This window comes from Mustela nivalis, assembly GCF_964662115.1.
Source record: "Mustela nivalis genome assembly, chromosome: 4".
NCBI lineage: Eukaryota > Metazoa > Chordata > Mammalia > Carnivora > Mustelidae > Mustela > Mustela nivalis.
The window spans coordinates 111825582-111848008 of record NC_139023.1 but is presented as its reverse complement, the minus strand read 5'-3'; the positions used below and the strand labels follow the sequence as shown (position 1 = coordinate 111848008).

General features: G+C 36.9%; 1 long non-coding RNA gene across 1 annotated transcript; it reads right to left on the bottom strand.

Moving 5' to 3' along the window:
• Positions 1-1624: 1624 nt before the first annotated feature.
• Positions 1625-22398, bottom strand: LOC309863345. Its single transcript, XR_014311001.1, has 3 exons — positions 22356-22398; positions 9074-9219; positions 1625-1794 (listed from the first exon to the last, which is right to left on the bottom strand). It is a non-coding gene; the product is annotated as an uncharacterized lncRNA (long non-coding RNA).
• Positions 22399-22427: the final 29 nt, after the last annotated feature.

Sequence of the window (22427 nt, the reverse complement as noted above, 5' to 3'; positions counted from 1 at the left end):
AAATCAAATCACTAGATGGCAGGAACTGGGGAAGTGGGGAGAAAACTGGTACTAAAGAGAGAAGACGGAACTTCCTGGGGAGATAAAAATGTTCTATATCTTAGTTGTGGTGTGTAAATAACCACATATATTTGTCAAAAATCATCGAACTGTATATTATATTGTGTATAAACTATATGTCAATATAAACATGTATTGTAAAAGAGTATGTAAGAATAAGGAAATAAACATGAATGAATGCAAAAACACTGATATATTTACCTGAGATTTTTCTATGCTTAGTTTTTTTAAGCATCATCTAAAGCCAAGGCAATGCTTAGCACAAATAAAACTTGAATGGTGGGCATTTTAGATAAGCCAGTAAGATTTCTGAACAGAAGTACTTCTAAGAAGTCTTAAATTATTCTATATAATTTGTCTAAGGAGAAAAGTGACTGGTCAATAGGTACAGTTTAGAGAAAACTTTAGTATTGATTCTAACATAGTACAAAGTAATCCTTTCTAGTATACTAACTCAAATGTAACTTTGCAGTCAGTCTTGGAAGTAGCTTATGTTGATATTAAGAGGAGAGAGCAAGTATACTATAGAAATTTCAAATGAAGTCAATATCTGGACATGTAAAACTTACAAAATATTTTGTCTACACTGTATTTTATCACATTAGATTTCCTCTTCTCACGTATGTTTTAAGATTATCCATGGTCTAGAGAGTTACCCTTACACACTTTTAACATGAAGGTAATCTGACAGCAAATTAAACTGCTGTTGAATTAGAGTTATAATAGATTACTAACCTACTGGGGCACCTGGGCGGCTCAGTTGGTTAAGTGTCTGCTTGGGCTCAGGTCATGGTCTAGCTGTCCTAGGATGGAGCCATGCATAGGGCTCCCTGCTCAGTGGGAAGTCTGTTTCTCCCTTTCCCTCTATCCTCTTCCCCCAGCTTGTGCTTGTTCTCTCTCTCAAATAAATAAAATCTTTAAAAAAATTTTTTTAAAAATTACTGACCTACCTTTTCTTTATAAAGACTTAAGCCTAGTTTCTCTTAGGACATAAATTTAAATGTTTACTACTTCTAATCACCAGAGAAAGGTGGTGTATGTCTATACAGGTATGTATACACGGCACCCATCCCACCCCTCACGAATTTCAGTCTCTCCTCAGAAAAGGCATAATCCTAAAATTAAAAGTGAAACTTTAGACCTGTGTAGAATGTTGTTGTACATGACCTGGAGCAATGTCTGAGATCACATAAAGTTCAGTTGTTTCATTACTTCTTGCTCAATTTTTTAAACTCAGCATTTTCTACAGCACCTGTGGGGGTAGGTTTGGCCTATGTCTGTTTTCCAGTTCTGCTTCTTACCTTCTAAAACATGGGCTGAGTTATGACCATTTAATCTTTCCAAGAGTCCATCTCTTCATTTATAATATGTAAACATAACATCTTCATGATTATAATCATGAAGATTGAATGAAATGATATATGCCTTTTATAAACATAATATCTTCTACTATTTTTATTTTGGATTCCTATCTTAGGACATGGACAAATCAATAACTTTGTTTTTTTGTAACTAGTCATAATACAAGCTTGTTTATTGGTAGAATGAAAAGTGAACATGGGGGCTGGAGTGGGGTGATTCAGTTGGTTAAAAGTCTGCCTTCTGCTTAGGTCATGATCCCAGGGTCCTGGGATTGAGTACTGCATTGGGCTCCTTCCTCAATGGGGAGTCTGCTTCTTTCTCTGTGTCTGCCTGCTGCTCCTCCTGCGCTGCAATCTGACAAATTTTAAAAACCTTAAAAAAATAAGTAAACATGGGAAAATTTCAGAGATGTTGCATTTAATTCAACATGTATTTATTAAGCACTCATTATACACATAGGTATTATAGTAGACACCTGGGACACAATACTTTCCTGAAGTTCATTATAATATGACTAAGTCTCTCTTTTTTTTTTGGCATAAGTGAAGATTTGTGTATAGAAATGCACCAGATTTCTTTACATTGATTTTGTATCCTGCAGCCTTACTGAATTCATTTATGAGTTCTAGTAGTATCTTGGTGAAGTCTTTAGGGTTTTCTATATATAGCATGTCACCTGAAATAGTATAAGTTTTACTTCTTTCTTACCAATTTGGATGTCTTTTATTCTGTTTACTTATCTGATTGCTGTTGCAAGGACTATGAGTACTATTTTGAATAAAAGTAGTGAGACTGGAAATCTTTGTCTTGTTCCTGACCTTAGAGGGGAAAAATAAGCTCACTTTTTCACCACTGAGTATGAAGTTAGCTGTGGGCTTTTCCCATATGGCTTTTATTATGTTGAGGTAGTTCCCTCTAAACCAACTTTGTTGAGGGTTTTTTTTTTTTTTAATTTATTTTTTATTTTCAGCATAACAGTATTCATTATTTTTCACCACACCCAGTGCTCCATGCAATTCGTGCCCTTTATAATACCCACCACCTAGTACCCCAAACTCCCACCCCCCACCCCTTCAAAATCCTCAGATTGTTTTTCAGAGTCCATAGTCTCTCATGGTTCACCTCCCCTTCCAATTTCCCCCAACTCCCTTCTCCTCTCTAACTCCCCATGTCCTCCATGCTATTTGTTATGCTCCACAAATAAGTGAAACCATATGATAATTGACTCTCTCTGCTTGACTTATTTCACTCAGCATAATATTTTTATTATGAATGGATGTTGTACTCTACCAAATGTTTTTTCTGCATCTATTAAAATGATTATATGGTTTTTATCCTTTCTCTTATTGATGTAATATATTCCATAGATTGATTTGTGAATATTGAACCACCCTCGCATTCCAAGAATATATCCCACTTGATAGTAGTGAATGATTTTTTTAATGTATTGTTATGTTTGGTCCGCTAATAGTTTTTTGAGGATTTGTATCTATTTTCATCAAAGAATCGGCCTGTAGTTCTCTTTTTCGTAGTGTCTTCATCTGGTTCTAGTATCAGGGTAATGCTGGCCTCAGAGAATGAATTTAGAGGTTTTCCTTCTTCTTCCACTTTTTGGGAATAGTTTGAGAAGAATAGGTATTATGTCTCCTTTAAATGTCCAGTGGATGGTATGCTTGGGTGGGTCAGTTGGTTAAGTGTCTGCCTTCTGCTCAGATCATGATCCCAGGGTCTTGGGATCAAGTCCCACATCTGCACCCTGCTCAGTGGGGAGCCTGCTTCTCCCTCTGCCTGCCACTCCCCCCCTCTCTGGCAAATAAATAAAATCTTTAAAATAAATAAGTAAACAAATAAGTAAGTATCTGGTAGAATTCCCCTGTGAGGTCATCTGGTCTTGAACTTTTGTTTGTTGGCAGTCTTTTGACTACTAATTCAATTTCACTGATTCAATGACACTTAACCAACTGAGCCCCCCAGGCACCTGATGGTTATGTAAGTTCTTTACTCCTCTCCCCGTGCTGGTAGCTGGTCTGCTCAAATTTTTGTATCTCTTCCTGATTCAGTTTTGGTAAGTTAAAGAGGTCTAGGAATTTATCTCTTTTTTCTATGTTGTTAAATTCTCTGGCATAAAATTTTTCATAATATTCTCTGACAATCTTTTGTATTTCTGTGCTATTGGTTGTTATGTCTCTTCTTTCATTTCTGATTTTGTTTATGTGAGTCCTCCAGCTTCTGGTTTCATTGCTCTATTCTACTGTTTTTTAAATTTCTAAATCATTTATTTCTGCTATACTCTTTATTATTTCCTTCCCTCTACTGGTTTAGGGTTTTGTTTGCTCTTTTTCTAGCTCTTTAGCTGTAAGGTTAGGTTGTTTGCGATTTTTTCTTGCTTCTTGAAGTAGGCCTGTATAAACTTCTCTCTTAGATCCACTTTTGCTGCATCCAGAAGCTTTTGGACTGCTGTATTTTCATTTGTCTCCACGTATTTTCTTACTTATTTTTTGATTTCTTAGTTGCTTAGTAGCATTCATTGCTTAGTAGCATATTGTTTAACCTCCGTGTATTTGTGCTTTTTTCCAGATTTTTGCTTGTGGTTGATTTCTAGTTTCATAGCATTGCAGTCAGAAAAGATGCACGGTAGGACTTAGATCTTTTTGAATTTGTTGAGACTTGTTTTGTGGCATAATATGTGATCTATTCTGGAGAACATTCCATGTGTGCTTGAAAAGAATGTGTATTCTGCTGCTTTAGGATAGAATGTTCTGAATATATCTGTTAAATCCTTCTGGTCCACTCAGAGCAACTATTTCTTATTAATTTTCTGTTTGGATGATCTCTCCATTGATGTGAGTGGGGTGTTAAAGTCCTCTACTATTATATTACTATTCATTAGTTCCCTTATGTTTGTTATTAACTGCTTTATATTATTTGGCTACTCCCATGCTGGGTGCATAAATATTTATAATTATTTTATCTTTTTGTTAGATTATCCCCTTTATTATTATGTAGTCTTTGTCTCTCTTGGAAGTCTTTATTTTAAAATCTTTTTTGCTTGGAATCCTGGGTGGCTCAGTCAGTTAAGTGGCTGACTCAGTTTCAGCTCAGGTCATGATCTTAGGGTTGTGAGAGTCCTGCAGAGCCTACTTAAGATTCGCTCTCTTCCTCTCTCTTTCCACACCCCCTCCAAAAAAAAATTTTTTTAATTAAAAATTATAAAGTCTATTTTGTCCAATACTGCTGACTTGGCTTTCTTTTTCATATCCATTTGCATGATAAATGCTTATCTACACCTTTACTTTCAAGGTGCATGAGTTTTAGGTCTGAAATGAGTCTCTTGTAGGTAGCATATAGAGAGCTCTTGCTTTTTAAAAAAACCATTCTGTCCCCCTACGTTTTTTGATTGGAGTGTTTAGTCCATTTAGTCCATTTACATTCAAAGTATAGGTAGATATATACTCATTGCCAGGGGCACCTGGGTGGCTCAGTGGGTTAAAGTCTCTGTCTTCGGCTCAGGTCATGATCCCAGGGTCCTGGGATTGAGCCCCACATCAGGCTCTCTGCTCGGCAGGGAGCCTGCTTCTCCATCTCTCTCTGCCTGCCTCTCTGCCTACTTGTGATCTCTGTCAAATAAATAAAATCTTAAAAAAAAATCATTGCCAGTTACTTGTTTTATGGCTGTTGTCATTATAGTTCTTCTCTTTCTTTAGTGGTATACTTGGATTCCTTTCTCTGTATTTTTTGCATAGGTGTTATTGTTTTTTGATTTATGTTATTGTTTGGTTTGTATATAACATCTTCTGCATACAGCAGTATATATTAAGTTGAAGGTCATGTAAGTTTCTTTTTTATTTAAGATTTTATTTATTTATTTGACAGAGAGAGAGTGAGCAAGCAGGAGGAACAGCAGAGGGAGAGGGAGAAGCAGGGTCCCTGCTGAGCAAGGAGCCCCATATGGGACTTAATCCCAGGACCCTGGGGCCATGACCTGACTGAAGGCAGACACTTAACCAACTGAGCCACCCAGGTGCCCAATGGTCATGTAAGCTTCAACGAATTCTTTACTCCTCTCCCCCTGACATTTTAAGTATAAGATGCCATACTTAATGTCTTTTTATAACTCCCTTGACTGATTTTTATAGATCTACTTATTTTTACAGCTCTTGAGCTTCCTACTTTTCTCAAGTAGGAAGAGTCCCCTTTAAATATATCTTGCAGGGCTGGCTTAGTGGTCATGAACTCCTTTAACTTCTGTTTGTCTAGGAAACTCTTTATTTCTCCCTCTATTTTGTTTTGTTTTGTTTTTTAAGATTTTATTTATTTGACAGAGAGAGATCACAAGTAGGTAGAGAGGCAAGCAGAGAGAGAGAGAGGAGGAAGCAGGCTCCCTGCTGAGCAGAGAGCCCGATGTGGGACTTCATCCCAGAACCCTGATATCATGACCTGAGCTGAAGGCAGAGGCTTAACCCACTGCGCCACCCAGGCGCCCCTTCTCCCTCTATTTTGAATGATAATCTTGCTGGATAAAGTATTCTTGCAAATTTTTTTTCTTTTCATCTCCCCCCCCTTTTTTATTAAGATTTTATTTATTTATTTGACAGAGAGATCATAAGTAGGCAGAGAGGCAGGCAGAGGGGGAGAGAGAGAGAGAGAGAGAGAGAGAGAGGAGGAGAAAGCAGCCCCTCCACCAAGCAGAGAGCCCGATGTGAAGCTTGATCCCAGGACCCTGAGATCATGACCTGGGACAAAGGCAGAGGCTTTAACCCACTGAGCCACCCAGGTGCCCCTCTTTTCAAGCACTTTTAATATATTGTGCCACTCTCTTCTGGCTTGCAAAGTTTCTGTTGAAAAATCAGCTGACAGCCTAATGAGGAAGTGGCAGGAGTTGGGGGGAGTGTGCCTTTGTATGTAACAGTGTTCTTTTCTCAGGCTTCTTTTAACATTCTCTTTTTAACACTACTTTTGCCATTTTAATCACTGTCTTAGTGTAGACTTCCTTGTGTTGATTTTGTTGAGGGAATCTTCTGTCTCCTGGATTTGGATTTCTGTTTCCATCTCCAGGTTCAGGAAGTTTCAGCTATTATTTCTTCAAATAAATATTCTGTCTCCTTTTTTCACTCTTCTACTTCTAAGATCACTATAATGAGAATGTTATAATGCTCTGGTGTCGCTGAGTTCCTTTAGGCTATTCTCAATTTTTATTATTTTTTCTCTCACCTGTTCAGATTGATTGTTGTCCATTGCTCTGTCCTCCAGGTCACTGATCCATTCTTCTGTTTCCTCTAGTCTTCTATCTATTCCATCTACTGTATATTTATTTTCATTTATTGAGTTCTTTATCTCTGGCTGGTTCTTTTTTATGTTTTTTTATCTCTTTGTTAGAGATCTCACTGATGTCTTCTACTCTTTTCTCAAGTCCAGTGAGTATCTTTATGATCATTACTTCAAACTCTCTATCTGGCACATCACTTATCTCTGTTCCACTTAGGTCTCTTGCTGTGATTTTGTCCTGTTCTTTCATTTGGGACATATTCCTCTCTCTCTGCATTTAGTCTACCTCTCTGTTTTGGTTTCTGTGTGTTAGAAAAGTCAGCTATGTATCCTACTCTATAAAGTAGTGGTCTTATGAAAAAGAGGTCCTCTGGTGTCCTGCAGTGCAGGACTAAAGACTGTCACTAGAACCTGGTGCTTCAGGGGTGTTTCCTATGTGTGTTGCTGCACACAGTTATTGTATTTACCAATTTTTTCATCAGTCTAGTCATCTGTGGTGGTTTTCTTTAACTGTTGTGGGCAGTATTTGGTCCGTGCAGTGTTAATGGTCCAGTCTGGGACTTGAGTTAGTGAGACCAGACATTTTTCAGAGTTGCAGTAGCACCAAAATGCAGGGCACTTTACCTGTGTTTTCTCTGGAGAAGCTTTCATTGGTGGGTGGGGCCTGCAGTCAGATCAGCTGTCTGCCCCAGACCACTGCTGGGGGCACAGTCAAACTAGCGTGGTTGTCATTTCTTCTGCCTTAGATAGGAGTCACTCTGGAGTAGTACAGCTTCTGTCAGGGCTGCTTGTACACTGCTAGACTTGTAGTCACTGCTTTGGATGGGCTCTGGCCAAGAGTTTATTGGGCGTGACAGATCTGCAAAGTGCACAGGGGCAGGACATGCAGTGTGAGCGAGGTTTGCATGCCCATCCTCTCCAAGAGGGGACCTATAGCCATGTGGACTGAGGCTATCCTGGTTGGAAAGGGTAGATCCACAGAAGTGCAGAGGGTGGTGAGTAAGTTAGGTAATGAGTGTCAACACCTTTTTGTTCCCTCAGGTGGCTATGTATTTATGCTTGGGGAATGGGGAAGGAAAACGGCACCTGCCCTCTCCTTTGTTCCTGGACAAATACTCCATTAATCTCTGCCCCGCCAGCGTATCTTCTGAGATTAGTAAAGAAATCTTCTGGTATTCTCCAAGTATTTCTCAGACTGCCATTTCTATGTTATATCTCTGCTTGCTTTTAGTTGTGCTGTCCCTTAAGGGTGAGGACTCAGTTTTCTCTTGCCCTCCCAGTTCACGCCCTCTGATTTTATTTAATTTTTGCTCTTTTCAGTTTGATTGTTTGTTTGTTTTTATCTTTCAGAGCCTGCTGATTTTTAAAGTATTGAGTTGTAAGTCCTACTCGTTGTGTGAACTCATAAAATTTTGCCCTTTTGGTCTTCAAAGCCAAATATTATGTAGATTCATCTTCCCCATGTCAGTTCCCTGGTGTGAGGGTCTGTTTTTCTCTCCTCACTACACCCCTGGTGTCGTGTCCCTCCCTCCAGCATACAGTCCCATTGTCTGTTTAGTTCCCAACCATGTCTCTGCTCTTCCTATCCTCTTCAGTGTGACCTCTTCTCCACATTTAGTTCTAAAGTTTGTTCTGCCAGTCTTTGGATCATTTTCGGGGTTATTTACACTGATGTGAGTATTATTTAGTTGTATCCATAGGACAAGTTGCGACTTGGGTTTTCCTACCCTGTCAAGGTTGGTTTCTTCTGCAGGCATCTTTCCTGGACTTGTATATGTCCATCTTTTTCCTGTCTTTTCATGATCTTTCCTCTGAGTGAATCTGTGTCCTCATCTCTACTTCTTATAAGAACAAGAGTTGTATTAGATTAAGTCCACCCATGACTTCATTTTTTCTTTTTTTCCCATGTGACCTCATTTTATCTTGATTACTTCTTTAAAAATACTATCTCCAAAACAGTCACATTCTGAGATACTGGGGGTTAGGATGTCAACATATGAATTTTGGAGAGATACAATCAAGCCCATAACAACTTCTTATTGTATTACATCAAGAGGCACATAAGATCAAGTTCACAAGATCTCTCTATTCTAAGGATGCATATTTTGATTCATAATTAGTAAATCATCTGTGGGATGAAAACTTGAATATCCTATGATTATCCTGTTCCTTGCCATCTTTTCATCCATTTGTTTTACCATCAGCCATTAATGATTCTTTCCTAAATTATTATTTGAAGAATGCATAATAGTGATTTTTCTAATTTCATTCCTCTGAATTTATTAGCTTGAAAGAAGCATTACTGAACCAAAGACATAGGCTTCAATAAAGAGTCATGGATGACATATTTATAGTTATCTATAAGGAGTACAACGAATTGGGATACCTGAGTGGCTCAGTCGTTAAGCATCTATCTTTATCTCAGGTGGCTCAGTCCTTAAGCATCTGTCTTCGGCACAGGTCATGATCCCAGTGTCCTGAGATCAAGTCCCACATTGGACTCCCTGCTCCGCGGGAAGCCTGCTTCTCCCTCTGTTGAAGAATTAATAAATTCATCCTAATGAATTTGTGCAATAAATTCTTTTGTAAAGATAGATCTTTAGTCTTACTGTATGCCAATTCAGTGTTTATATAACAACAAAATCTATAACTGCTTAAGAACCTTTAATCCTATCCTCTGCCATGAGGGTTAAGAACAAACTCCCTTACATGGCCTCCATAGGACTTCAGCCATTTCTATCCTTGTCATAAATTTACCTCTCTGTTGGTTAACTTCTATTCCTTCCTTCAGAACTCAGCTTCCACATTCTCCCTGGCTTCTTCCACCAAAATCACAAGAGCCCCTCTAGCACCCTATACTTTCACTATTAAAGCATAATTTGTACTATTTGGTAATTTATGATTAATTGTCTTCCTAACAGAAATTAAGTCCTCTGAAGAAAGGAATCACATCAGCCTTGTTCATTTTTCTATCTCTCATCCCTTCTCATAGTCCTTGGCACAGCACAGGTACAGAATTTGCCTGGGTGGCTCAGTGGATTAAGCCTCTGTCTTCCACTCAGGTCATGGTCTCAGGGTCCTGGGATCGAGCCCCGCATCAGGCTCTCTGCTCTGCAGGGAGCCTGCTTCCTCCTCTCTCTGCCTGCCTCTCTGCCTACTTGTGATCTCTGACTGTCAAATAAATAAATAAAATCTTTAAAAAAAAAAAGAATTCATTGTACTCTTTCTTGAAAAAAATATTTTATTTATTTATTTGACAGAGAGAGAGAGAGAAACAGTGAGAGAGGAATACAAGCAGGGGGAAGCAGCAGAGGGAGAAGCAGGCTTCCTGCAGAGCAGGGAGCCCAATGCAGGACTTGATCCCAGGATGCTGGGATCATAACCTGAGCCAAAGATAGATGCTTAACGACTGAGCCACTAAGGTACCCCAATTCGTTGTACTCCTTATAGATAACTAGAAGTATGTCATCCATGACTCTTTATTGAAGCCTATGTCTTTGGTTCAGTAATGCTTCTACTTTCAAGAATACAGACATGAGGGAGCCTGCTTCCCTCTCTCTCTGCCTGCCTCTCTGTCTACTTGTGATCTCTCTCTGTCAAATAAATAAATAAATAAATCTAAAAAAAAGAATACAGACATGAATAATGTAAAGCATTTATAATATTATCAAATAACTAAGTAGGAACAATCCACAAACAACATATATTGCACAAAAATGTAAAATGTGAAAATTGAATTTATCCCCAGAATTGTGTTTTGACTAAGTCTAAATAGATATGGCAGTAAGAATGGCTGAAGGAAAAGAACAACTTATTTTATTTTGGAAAGTCTTGGTAAAGACCAATTCAAGAAGAAAAAATTTATATAAAGAACTGATTAGAATGATACAGTTTGAGTTAAATATATGGTGAAAAATGATATTTGCACAATGGCAGATGTAAAAGGATAATTTCAAAGCAAGCATTACTACAAGAAAATGAGATGCCACAAGTACAGATGTGGAAAGTTTTGACTGGATGTGTGAATTGAATGTTTCAAAGTATCAAGCACCATCCTGACATTGTGGGTGTAGAAAATGACAAAATGATGACCACACAGTATCATGAGGAAACTGTGTGAAGTCTTGTGCATTTGTGTGTGTGAACTCAAGTTTCTGGTTGAAAGTATTCTGACAATTTTAAGACATAATTAACTAGAAAAAGAAAAAGAGAAAAAAATTAGGATAAAAAAATCAAATAAGGAAAAGATACAACATAGGATTTTTTTCTTTAATGGGAAGTTATTGAATATCAAGCATTATATATTTTTAATGAAATTAATTTTAAGATTTAATAAAATAAAATTCCATTCTAGATTTGAGAATAAAAATTTTCTAACTAAACTACTTTGCTGCATGTTTGACTTTTATAGCAGGATCACAGAGTCTTTCTTTTAATTCCAAAAATTAATATTTGAAAGTTTAACCAGTTTTCCACAGGCCTTTCTTTTTTTTCTTCCAAATTTTTATTTAAATTCTAGTTAGTTAACATGTAGTGTAATATTGGTTTCAGGAGTAGAATTTAGTGATTTGTCACTTATATATAACACTCAGTGCTCATCATAACAAGTGACCTCTTTAATAACTATCGCCCATTTAGCCCATCCCCTACCCTCTCCTTCCATCAAACTTGAGTTTATTTTCTATTATTGATTTCAATTTCAGTTCTCAAAAACTGAGAGCTTTTCCTCTACAGTCAGTAACAAGACAGGAATGTCCACTGTCATCATTGTTATTTAATATAGTACTGAAACTCCTAGGCACAGCAGATAACAACAACAAAAGGAATCCAAACAGGCAAGAAAGAAATAAAACTTTTATTATTTGCAGATGACATGATACTTCATGCAGAAAACCTGAATGACTCCACCAAACAAACAAACAAACAAACAAAACTGTTAGAACTGATAAAACATATTCAGTAAAGTCGCAGGATACAAAATCAATATACAGAAGTCTGTTGCATTTCTATATACCAGTAATGAAGCAGCAGAGAATTAAGGAATCAATCCCATTTACAATTGCCCCCAAAACAATAAGATATCCAGGAATAAACTAAACCAAAGAGATAAAAGACCAAAAAGATAAAAGATAAAAACCAAAAAGATAAAAGAGATAAAAGACTGCTCTGAAAACTGCAAAACACTGATTAAAGAAATTGAAGATGTCACAAAGAAACAGGAAAACATTCCATGCTCATGGATTGCAAGAACAAATATTGTTAAAATGTCTAAACCCAAAACAATCCACACATTTAATGTAATCCCTACAGCATTTTTTACAGAGCTAAAACAAACAGTCTTAAAATTTGTACAGAACCACAAAAGACCTGAATAGTCAAAGGAGACTTGGGGGGTGGGGGAGCAAAACTGGAAGCATCACAATTTCAAGCCTTCAAGTTACATTACCAAAGCTGTAGTGATCAAGACAGTATGGTACTGGCACAAAAAAAACCCACGAAGATCAGTAGAACAGAACAGAAAACCCAGAAATGGATCCACAACTATACGGCCAATTAATCTTTAACAAAGATTAATTTCCAAAGCAGGAAAGAACACACAATAGGAAAAAGATAGTATCTTTAACTTGTGAAAATTGGACAGCAAAATGCAAAAGAATGAAACTGGGCTACTTTCTTACACCATACACAAAAATAAATTCAAAATCAATTGAAGACCAAATTGGAGACATGAAACCATTCAAATCCTAGAGGAGAACACACATAGGCAGTAACCCCTTTGACATCGGCCACAGCAAATTCTTTCCAGATATGTCTCCCGAGGCAAGGGAAACAAAAGCAAAAATGAACTTACTGGAACCTCATCAAAATAAAAAACTTCCACACAGGAAGGAAACAATCAACAAAATGAAAAGGTGACTTTTGGAATGGGAGAAGATATTTGCAAATGATATATGTGATAAACGGTTAGTATCCAAAGTAAATAAAGAACTTATAAAACTCAACACCTAAAAGATGTATAATCCAATTAAGAAATGGACAAAAGATATGAATAGACATGTTCCCAAAGGAGACATACAAATGGCACAGATATGTGAAAAGATGCTCAATGTCATTGATCATTAGGGAAATACAAATCAAAACTATAATGAGATATCACCTCACATCTGTCAGAATGGCTGAAATAAAAAAACTCAAACAACAATTGTTGGTAAGGATGTGGAGAAAAAGGAACCCTCTCGCACTGCTGGTAGAATTGCAAATGGGTACAGTCACTGTGGAAACAGTATGAAGGTTCCTTAAAAGTTAAAAATAGAACCACCTTATGATCCAGCAATTGCACTACTAAGTATTTACTCAAATAATACAAAAGTACTAATTCAAACATACTATTTACAGCAGAATTATTTACAATAGCCAAATTATGGAAAGACTCCAAATGTCCATCAACTGATAAATGAATAAAGAAGAGGCACACGCACACATACACACACACATACACACACACAAACACACACACCACACACAAATATTACTCAGCCATAAACAAGAATAAAATCTTGCCATTTGCAAAAATATGGATAGAGCTATAGAATATTATGCTAAATAAAATAAGTCAGAGAAAGACAAATACCATACGATTTCACTCATATGTGGAATTTATGGAACAAAACAAATGAACAAAGGGAAAAGAGAGAGAGAGAGAGGCAAACCAAGAAATAGACTTGAGAACTATTGAGAACCAGCTGATGGTTAACAGAGGGGAAGTGGGTGGGTGGGTGGATGGGTTAAATAGGTGATGGGGATTAAGGAGGGCATTTGTCAGGATGAGCATCAGATATTGTATGGCAGTGTTGAATCACTACATCGTTATACCTGAAATTAATATTACACTCTGTTAACTAACTGGAATTTAAATAAAAACTTAAAAAATAAAAGGCCCATACAAGCATGGAATAATCATGAATTCCACCAGTTTTAAGGATTGAGGACCTCTTTGTCATAATTTCTAAATGTAAAAAAAAAAAAAAATCCTCAATGTGAATTTCACAGAGCACTAGGAACTCCATGAAAGTCCTGAAATTATGTATAGTCAATCACATGCATATGGAGGTTTTGGAAGGCATTCCATGGCTATTTATTTATTTGTTTGAGAGAGAGAGAGAGAGAGAGAGAAAGCATGTGTGTGCAAGCATGGAGGGGACAGAAGAAGGAGAGAGACAATCTTAAGCAGGCTCTCTGCCTAGCACAGAGCCCCACGCAGGGCTTGCTCTCAAGACTTTGAGATCACGACCTGAACCGAAATCAAGAGTCAGATGCTTAACCAACTAAGCCACCCAGGTGCCCCTCCATGACTTTTTAAAGATCAGATTCTCAAAAGAGTTTCATGGCCATCCCCTCTACCTCAAGAAATCAGGAATCACTACTCTGGGAAAGAAGTATTTGCTTATAAACTGGTAATATTTGTCTCAGTCATGTTACTAAGGAAGGAAGATCTACTTAGTTTTATGACTTGGTATCTTGTCTTTTCCATTTCATATTTGTGTGTGGGAGGTAAGATTAGTTTACACAAGTTTCCATTACCAACTAGGTGTGGTTCACATTTTTAAGGTATCAAGTTAAGAAGGGATCCAGGTCTGCAAATCCCATTTTTAATCTCTGTTGCTGTTTATTATTTTGTTTGGCTTTTTATTTAATTCAAATTTGGAAGGAATTTCCTTGAATTGGCTCATGATTTTATTTTGGTAAAGATAAAGCAAAAAGAAATAAAAATAAAATTTCCACAAAGTCTTTCCTCCTGTTTAATGAGGAAATTTGAGGCTTCTATAAAACATTTTCACTGGGCCTATTTCAAAGCTAACAAGTAATTAACAAGATTCTGGCAGCTGTCTTAGTCAGGAGTTTATGGAGAAACAGAACTGGTAGGATATATGTAAGTATACAGAAAGCGATTTATTATGAGGAATTTACTTACTCAACTTAGAGGCTAAGAATTCCCTCTACAAGCTGGAGATCCAGGGAAGCCAGTGGTGTACCTCCCGTCCAAGACCCAAATCTGAAGGCCTGAGAACAAGCTCAAAGGCAAGAGAAGACGGATGTCCCGGGTCAAGCAGAGAAAGCGAATTTGCCCTTCTTCTACCTTTTTCTTCTATTCACGCCTTAAAGAATGAGGTGTCGTCCACCTCATTGGGAGGGCAATCTTCTTTAGTCATTCTACCAATTCAAAGGCTCAACTCTTCCAAAAACACTCTCAGTGGACCCATTTAGAAATGTGTTTTACCAGAAATCAATACCTAAAACTAACATCACAGCAGCTGTACATAAATATTTATTTTAACTTAAAAAGTAAATTCTATCCCCATAGGGACTCTTGAAGCAACCATTTGTTTCTGAAATCTTAGTCACCACATCTGAGTAGTCCTGCTGACAAAATTCTACTTTAAAATCTGTTATTCTAGAAACTTTATCTTAATTACCAATTGAATCACCTTCTACAAATTAGAAATATGCTTTTTTGTGACCAAGTATATATTTCTAAAAAGAGGTGACTTTAATTTTTACTACTGAGAAAGAGAAATTAGGTACTATTTTGGGAAATAATTCTTTTGGAAAGGAAGATAGAAAGAAAGTATGAAGACACACTAAGTATTGAATGTTGATTTCTGGACTCAGCTACTTCAAAATTGAGGGGAACAGGAAATGAGCCCAAGATTTCCAGACAGTCTCTGAGTCTAGGTATTTAGAGACAAAAAAATAAGTAACATTTTACTTCTAACTGGAAGAATCAGTATACTTGAAACAAAATGTAGGAAAATATTTGTATATGTTCTAATTATTATCTATTACTGCACAACAAAATAACCCCCGAATTTCCTGGTTTAAAATAATAGACATTTTATTATATCTTAAGATTCTGTGGGTCAGAAATTTGGGCCACGCTTGCTGAGTGATTCCAATTTTATCATTTCTTTCTACTTACTAGTTGGAGTACTTTTACAAAATATTTTTTGAGAAAATTTTATATATGTGATACAGAGAGAGAGATCATAAGTAGGCAGAGAGGCAGGAAGAGGGGTAGGGGAAAGCAGGCTTCCTGCTAAGCAGAGAGTCCCGTGTGGGGCTGGATCCCAGGACCTGAGACCACAACCAGAGCCAAGGCAGAGGCTCAACCCACTGAGCCACCCAGGTGCCCCTAGTTGGAATACTTTTATAAAGAAACATTTCCTTCATCTATTCTTTGATTACCTAGTAGAAAAGTAAAGGCAATATAAAAGCTTGATTCTTTTCCCACACTTACCAGTTTTCATAATAATGAATTATCTTCTCCTTTCACTCTCCAAAAACAATGAGGCTTTAAAAAATACCATAAAGAACTCATAAATTTAAACACATTTGATCGCTTTCAAATAACTAAAATTTTTAACCTTATTCAATTTCAAACTTCTCCATCAATGGCCAGTAGTAGGAGGCTCTCTGAGTTGGCTCCTGAATCTTTTTGACATGATGTTAGTGGTCTTTGATAACTTTTTTGCTTTTGGTATGGGAAGATATTCCAGGCTCATCCTGTACATTTCCTATCCTAGAATGGTGTCTGTTCTTTTTCCAGGAAGGATGGGTGTGTGTGTGTGTGTATCAAACTTCCTAGGTTCCTGCAGATATTTCCAATTCAAATAAAAGACCACTCTGCATTCTAGGATTTGCACTCTAACCTCTTTGTTTCTTTCTTTTCTTTTTTTTTATTTTATTTACATATTTGAGAGAGAGATTGAGTGAGAGAGAGCTCACGAGCAGGGGGAGAAGGTAGAGAGAGAAGCAGATTCCCCACTGAGCAGGGAGCCCAATGTGGGACACATGACCTGAGCTGAGGGTAGATGCTTAACTGATTGAGCCACCCAGATGCCCCACACTCTAACATCTTTCTATCACATCTGTACCTCCTTTCTTCTACTTGAAAATCCTGGCTTCCAAAGAAATAGGATATAATGGAGTTATTTATTTGCTTTATTCAAAAATGTACACAGAAAAGTCTCAGAATAACAATACTAATATACTTATTCCAATACAATCACTGAAAATTAAAAAAAAATTCATATGTTCCTACCATTCACTTCCAATTTTAAAAGGGGTGCACCGACAGGTCATATAACCATTATATGCTATTCTTTTCCTTTTAAACCTCTTACTGTCTTTGTTCTACAAATAACCATATATCTAATGTTCAATATCTGTCCTTTTGTGTTGTTAGTACAGATATTTTGGTTTTATGAAGTTCATTCTCTAATAAATTCTGTAGAAGTGCTCATGAGAATAATATCCACAGAGATCTTGCATGATGCTAAGAGTCCGTTTGTGTCTTTATATTTGAAAAGCGCTTTTGCTCAATATAAAATCTTTGGATCACATTTTATTTCTTTGAGCCTCCTATATACAATATTCCATTTTCTTTCAGCATAAAAGCTTGCCATTAAAACTATAATAATAATATAATTTTTTTCTCTTATTTTTGTCTAAATGTTGAGGGAATTTAAAAAATTTAAGTCTAAATTTTACTAGAACAGGGCTCGGTACTCACCATCTTGGTTGATATTTGGGGGTAAATGATGTGCTCTTCCAATATATGGTTTCAAATCTTTGATATTTTCAGGGAATGATTTTTGAATTATAGTTTTTAGTTACTTCTCCACAGTTTTGCTTCTGTAATGATTCCTATTATAATTATGTTGGATCTTCTTTGCTTATCTTCAATATTTATTATTTTCTCTTGAAATCTATTTACCTTCCCATTTTTATGTTTTTTTTTTTCTTCCCTTTTCACCCTTTCTCTTTAGGCATTATCTGTTATGTTTATTTAACTAGATGTTACATCTAGTTTAATTTTCATCTCTGAAATATTTTTTTCTTTTACTTTTCTTCCCTTCTTGAGTGGTATCATCTCTTTCCCGAGTTGTTTTTGTGGTTGTTGTTGTTAATTCTAATTCAAGGGGTGCCTGGATGACTCAGTTGGTGGAACCTGCAACTCTTGATCTTGTGATTTCAAGCCCAAGATTGGGTGTAGAGCTTACATTAAAAAAAAAAAAAAAAAACCAGGGGTGCCTGGGTGGCTCAGTGGGTTAAAGCCTCTGCCTTTGGCTTGGGTGATGATCCCAGGGTCCTGGGATCGAGCTCCGCATCAGGCTCTCTGCTCAGCAGGGAGCCTGCTTCCCCCTTTCTCTCTGCCTGCCTCTCTGCCTACTTGTGATCTCTGTCTGTCAATTAAATAAATAAAATCTTAAAAAAAAATAAAATAAAACAAACAAAACATATTTTAAAAATATTTTGGTTCATGTTGTTCTTCCATGATGTAATATTTTGAAGATAATCAGCTTATTTTAAAATTTATTTGTGGTTATCTGTATGCTTAGGCATCTTATGTAGTTATTAATATCATCCATTCCATCAACACATATTTATTGAGCATGTACTATGTGCAGACAGGCATTGTAGCCCAAAGTTGAATCATCCCAGCTGATCAACATTATTGTTTTATACAACTAAAATTTTGTGGTTGTTATGCAATGAAATGTTGATGAATATACCATATTTATAATTATTAAGTCCTAACTTTATTTAGTTTCAACAGACTACTTCTATACCATGAATTCTGCATTCTTGACTCTGTCACCCAAATTTATGTTTTCAGGAACAGTTTAACAAAGATGTATTTCAAGGAATTAAAAGTTTGCATTTTTTTAAATCCATAATGAATAATGTATACATGATCTAAAAAATGACTGAGTTACAATCTTTTCCCTCTAGATCTTTGTAGTTGTTTCATCATTACCTTCCAGTATTTAACTAATTGAACAAGTTTTTTGGTTTTTTTTTTTTAAGATTTTATTTATTTGACAGAAAGAGAATAAGCACAAGCACGTTGAGCAGAAGAGGAAGAGGGAGAAGCAGGTGCCCTACCAAGTAGGGAGCCGAACATGGGGCTTGATCCTATGACCCTGGAATCACAACCTGAGCTGAAGACAGATGCTTAACCAACTGAGCCGCCCAGGCATCCCTCTTAAGCAACTATTTTGACTGATTTTTATTTTTTTTTTGTCTTTTTGTAGGCTGTTTTCTCTGAAAAAAAAAATTGCTATACATTTTTTTAAATTCTTGAAATTAAAAAACATTCTTTAGGACATTTTTAGTGTCTACTTTTCCTTAATTGTTTTTGTCTTTAATACCATGAGCATTTTCAATTGCAGAATAATGAGAGCTCAAGAAATTTTATACCTTATATTTTAATTATTTATTCTGCTCATTTTGTGTGTATTTTGTTCTTTGATATTAATTCATCAGTTTGCTTCTCAGTCCTCTGAATCCTATATTTATCATCTCTTAAAATCTCATTGGTTCACCTCTCCATTCTAGGGGGAGAGGTGGTTTTGAAACTTTCTTCCTTTTATCAACAATTAAGTGTTTTTAGTCACTTTTTAAAAAATGTTAGGTTTATTGAGTTATAACTTACAAGCAGTAAGATTAAGCTTTTTAAGTCTATAGTTGAGAATAAGATTTCACAAATATATTTAGTCACTACTATAATCAGTGCACTCTGGGCAAGAGGAGAATGAGATAAGCAGGACACCAAGGACTGAATTTTGGAAAATGATCATATTTATGGTCAGAGGGAAGAAAAATCAGAGGACTAATTTTTAACCCCAATTCCTGCTATCATCCCAGAAGATTTTACATTCATATCAAGAATCCTTCCACCCAGGGTGCCTGGGTGGCTCAGTAGGCTAAAGCCTCTGCCTTCAGCTCAGGTCATGATCCCAGGGTTCTGGGATTGAGCCACGCATCAGGCTCTCTGCTCAGCGGGGAACCTGCTTCCTCCTCTCTCTCCTTGCTTCTCTGCCTACTTGTGATTTCTGTCAAATAAACAAATAAAATATTTTAAAAAAAAAGAATCCTTCCACCCTTTTGCCCCCTGTTATGTGCTGAATAGTGTTCCCCCAAATTCATATGCTGAAGTCCTATCGCCCAGTATCTCAGAATGTGACTACACTTAGAAACAGGACCTTCAGAAATGTAGTTAAATTAAAATGTGATTTTTTAAATTGTGAAATTTATTCACAAGTATAGAGGGAAGATTTCGTAAAGACACAGGGAGAAGATGGCCAGTGTGAGAGGCTTGAAGCAGATTCTTCCCTCATGGTCCTCAGAAACCAACCCTACCGAGACCTCAATATCAGACTTCCAGCCTTCAAAGCCATGAGAAAATTAAATTTCTGTTTTGTAAGCTATCCAATCTGCAGTACTTTGTAATGGCAGTCTGTGTACTTTGCTATACCTTCTCTTAACCTTTTGATCCACAATCAAGCAAAATCCCACTCATGGGAAATTCTAATTCTCCCAGGTCAGTGAATGCTACAGACATCCCACCCTTGGAACTGGGCAAGAGCGTTGCTTGTACTGCATGTATTGCTTTACAGAACACAAGTTGGCCCTTTTCCTGCTATACCGAACCCTAAAGAGCAAGGAATCTGTGGGGCCAAAAAGACAGGTTCACTCAGAACCTATATGTTCAATTTTAGACAATGCTTTTGAGTAGCAGCTGGTCTTTAAAATCTTTGCTCACACAGCTCCAAAAAAGCAAGGAGTGACCTTTCCCCAGGTCCTCCGTGCTAAGGGCCAACAGTGCTTCTAGTATCTGAATCCTTAGACCAAACATGTAGTAAAAAAGCTCCCAGCCCTAAGAGGTGCCTTAGCAGTGGTGTGGGAGTAGGCTTGCCAAGTAAAATACAGTATACCTTATTAAATCTGTATTTCAAATGGACAAGTAAGTTCTTAGTACAAGCAAGTTCCAAATATCACATGGTACATACTCACTCTAAAAGGTATTGTTTATATAAAATCCAAATTTAACAAAATAGCCTCTTTTTTTTTTTTAATTTTTAGCAATATAGGAACCCTAGGTGGAGTCATAGTTGGGCATTTGAGCTGGGTGTCCGTATGCATGAGCACAACACTCCTAATGGTATCAAACTGAGTGAGAGGACATGATACAGGGAAGGCAGGATACATGTGCCAACCAGTTCTCCTTCAATTATCCATTCTGTCCAACACAAGAATTCTAAATTGAACCTGGCTTTCCAGGTCATTTTCAAAATAGGACAATAAAACAAAATTTATTTTTACATTTTGTTAACTGTATTTATGTTTAAATATGCAGGCATATGATGTTTGGGTCTCGATTTTCACTCTTTCTCCAACTGTACAAATGTCAAGGGGTTAATACTGTGTTGCAGAAAATTGTCTTAAGAGGTCAATGGTATCATCAACCACATTTAAAAGATGAGGAAACTAAGGCTTAAAGATGTTAAATATAATTTGTCCACAGTCATTGAGCTAGTGGAATCCATTTTCAATGTTAGATCTGTCTGGATATAAAGCAAATATTCTTTTTTAAAATTACATGTAGTGAGGGACGCCTGGGTGGCTCAGTTGGTTGAGCCGCTGTCGTCGGCTCAGGTCATGATCCCAGGTTCCTGGGATGGAGTCCTGCATAGGGCTCCTTGCTCGGCAGGAAGCCTGCTTCTCTCGCTGCCTCTGCCTGCCTCTCTGCCTGCTTGTGTGTACTCTCTCTCTCTATCTCTGGCAAATAAGTAAAATCTTTAAAAAAAAAATTACATGTAGTGAATGGTGACTACATTTAATACAGTATTGTATATTTGAAAGCTGCAACAAGTAGATCTGAGAGGAAATATTCTTTATCACCAACAATAATTTACTATGTATAAATTGACATACCCTTTGATACCATCAGTATACCTGGAGGCATAAAGCTGGTGAATTTTATGGGCTATCAAAAATAGGTATAACAAGGGGCACCTGGGTAGCTCAGTGGGTTATAAGCCTCTGCCTTCGGCTCAGGTCATGATCCCAGGGTCCTGGGATGGAGCCCCCCATCTGGCTCTCTGCTCAGCAGGGAGCCTTCCCCCCCCACCCCCCGCCTGCTTGTGATCTCTCTCTGCCAAATAAATAAATAATTTTTTTTTAAAAAGTAGATATAATGAAATCACACTTGTTCAGGCTTTGATCCTGAATTTATGGGTCTTACACTTACACTCAATTGTGTAAGTGTACCTGCATTTGATAAAACTGTGGGTTCATGTTATAATTATACAGTTCAAAACACTGATTTATAAAATAGAATGCCAATTTAAGTTACAATGACCAGTGTTTTTGGTAGAATAATGATTTGTAGTAATTTCTCTTTAAGGGAAATGCCAACCAGAGGATCAAATTAAAACAGAAAACTACCTGTACAGCCTAATGTTAGAACAAAAAGGGTAAATATCCTTAAGGTAGTATTTTCGTCAAGATAGGTGAATTGTCATATTCCACTCGGAGAATAATCCAGTCCACAGTGGGGAGGCAGTTCATATGCTCTGAAGCACAACACACCGGGTTTTTACTTCTTACTGTTGAACATTTGCAGGCCTCAGTTTTCTTGTTACTAAAAAAGGCTTCTTGTAAGGGTTGAGATTATTCATGTAAAACGTCTAGCACATTATTGCCATCATACTATGTATACATTATACAAAATATTATACATTATATCAAATGTCGTATTATCTATTATTATGTTATTGCTATTGTGCAATTTATCATTGTTCTGTTTAACAACTCTTGCTAACCTGGAGAAACAGGCCATAAGCGCGCTTCCCAGGCGTAGAGGCGGGTACGAGTTACCATGGCAACAGCGCGCG